This window comes from Mizuhopecten yessoensis, unplaced genomic scaffold, assembly GCF_002113885.1.
Source record: "Mizuhopecten yessoensis strain PY_sf001 unplaced genomic scaffold, ASM211388v2 scaffold9615, whole genome shotgun sequence".
Classification (NCBI taxonomy): Eukaryota; Metazoa; Mollusca; class Bivalvia; order Pectinida; family Pectinidae; genus Mizuhopecten; species Mizuhopecten yessoensis.
The window spans coordinates 1191356-1194064 of NW_018408136.1; positions in this window are offsets into that span (position 1 = coordinate 1191356).

Genomic DNA, 2709 nt, shown 5'->3' on the forward strand with positions numbered 1-2709 from the left:
AAGTAAGCATAATCAACCAATTGTATTTCCCCTTCATGATTTCATATTTGACAGAAGATAAATATTTACTCAATGCTTTTAGTTTGGTGAAGATATGGAGACCTTATCTGTATTCATTTTAGGAAAAGTGCTCATACGGATCCACATCCAAAAACGCATATACTTTTGAATGCGTTTTGAAAAAACGGAGTATACACAATATGTCTTTCATGGCAGAGTTCATACCAGTCTCAGTAAGAACAGTTTGTAAGCGAGGTAGATTTATTACCAGTCTCAGTAAGAACAGTTTGTAAGCGAGGTAGAGTTATTACCAGTCTCATCTGCATGACTTCACTAATAACATCTACTCGTCGCGTGGCCAATGTATTCCATATGCCTTAAGTTGATAAACCATAGTTGAACACCGAACAGTTCTATTATGGTTATTCACTTTGCACGAGATGTAATTGATTGGTCAGTATATATAGATAGCGTTGTCGACAACATATAGTTCATACCATCAACAAACATCTCCGTCTATAACTCATACATAGTGCGGAAGCTAAACGCCTTCAAGGTTCATGTTAGACAGATGGATTTGGGACTGCTTATCGTGCTCACAAAAAACTTATATATACAATCTACCAATATATACATTACAAACAGCAAAATAACATTCTTGATCACAGTTAAAATATCGGAGAGCATGGTCATATCCAAGCAATAAAAACATGGCCCGTATCAGGACAACATTTTGTAAACCATGCACAAAAGCGTAGGATTTATCTGTATGTCTACGTCACTCGAACAGAGAAGCTGTATATATTGAATTTTCTGTAGAAGTGTTTGAGTGATAATTTTAGCTCGCTGCATAAGAAATGTTTTAGAAACAATATCTGTGGTTTTCTTGTTGAGTAAGAAGCCTTCACGTCGGGTCAAGCACCTGCTTGAGTCTGAAAGGTGCTCGTGTTGCAGACAATAAGAGCCTCAAGTGTGCTCTAAGCGGTAGTTGCAATTAAAGGCCATTCGACTTTCAAGATATATGTACTGGTGCAGGGGTGGCAGTAAGGAGCTCCTATGCATAGCAGGGGAGATGGTGGTGGTGGGTTGGGAGGGGGTGGTGGACTAGGTAGCGGCACAGGTGTCCGGGTCGGCCGCTCTACCTGGACCGATATAGGAGGCACGAATGTTCCCTGTCAGCGTTAATTAAAACCAAAATTACTCAATAGGATACGAGCCATCTGTCTTGTACTGTTCACCACACTAAACATGTTAAACAATCGTCATTTGTATACTTTTTTAAATATAGCCTGATTGAGGGCAAGGGGCAAATTTTAGGGGAGATAATCTTAGCCAAATTAGTTTATTACATGTAATCATGATATAGCACTAATTTGAACCATGCATATTGGACGATACAACTAATTGTAAATAACATTCGTGTAAGTGTTTTTTACCGTCGGTGTTCATTGTAATAGTCATGTGTACTCTATGGCGGTTTGTGGCGTTTCGTGAGACACGTTGCGTTCATAAGACTTGTTAAGTCTGCGTCCGATTAACGGAGCGTAAATCGCTTTCATTAGTCCCTTTATGTTCATTTAGTGCGATATCTGTTATTCAATACTTACAAAAAAAATACAATCCCTAATCACGCCATCGTCCTCTTGCACAAGTGCCGCATCTGTTTGTGGTGAATAGATTTCATCAAAAACAGAATGGTTCGAACTAAACATACCTGTAATTGAAGGCATTTCATACCTACTATTTTATTGGAAGGTATATATGAACAATATTGTCTAGAATGAAAACGATGAAATGAAACGAGACTGGGTCGATCGTCTATGACCAGGTAGCTCAGTTGCGTAGATTATCCGCTAGAGCTAGGAGAGTGTGGGTTAGAATCCCGATCTGGCCGTAACATTCCCATTCCTTATTCAATGGTAAGGTAGTGTATGGCTAAATTCAGATGGATGGAGTATATACGGTAGACGTCCTGACCTGGGGTCTTCTATGGTCATCGATTAGAGTTGAGTGAAATTACTTACCTGTGCAAATGCGGGGAAGAAAAGCCCCGCTTTTCCCCATCGCTTGTTATTAAGGATTCGGAGACGACTTTTGTTGCCCCGCTCCTGCAGTATCGTAGGTTATCTTCTCTGTGTTATAGTAAGGAGAAATAGAAAATAATATATTGTCTTCATTTAAACAATCGGGATATCCATCTTTTCTCTCCAACATGTATCCATTCATTCCTGTTTAGGATTGATATAAGTTCACAGTGAAATACTAGCAAACTTGAGATATTCTATCGATGTAATAAATGTCTAAAAGTATGCATTATATCACTGTATTTTACTTTGGACAAAGTAGAGTGTTTTTTACTTTCGAACGATAATAAACTTATCCAATAAATAGTTAAATCAAGAGTAGCTTCAAACATACTTTATAGTACAAGTAAGTAATGTCCCGTTAAATAAAATATACGACGCTATCTTAACGTCAAAGGTGCTAACGCTTCAGAGGATCCTGTACAAAATAACAAACTCTTCAGAGGATCCTGTACAAAATAACAAACTCTTCAGAGGATCCTGTAAAAAAAATAACAAATTCTTCATAGCATCCTGTACAAAATAACAAACTCTTCAGAGGATCCTGTACAAAATAACAAACTCATCAGAGGATCCTGTACAAAATAACAAACTCTTCAGAGGATCCTGTACAAAATAACAAACT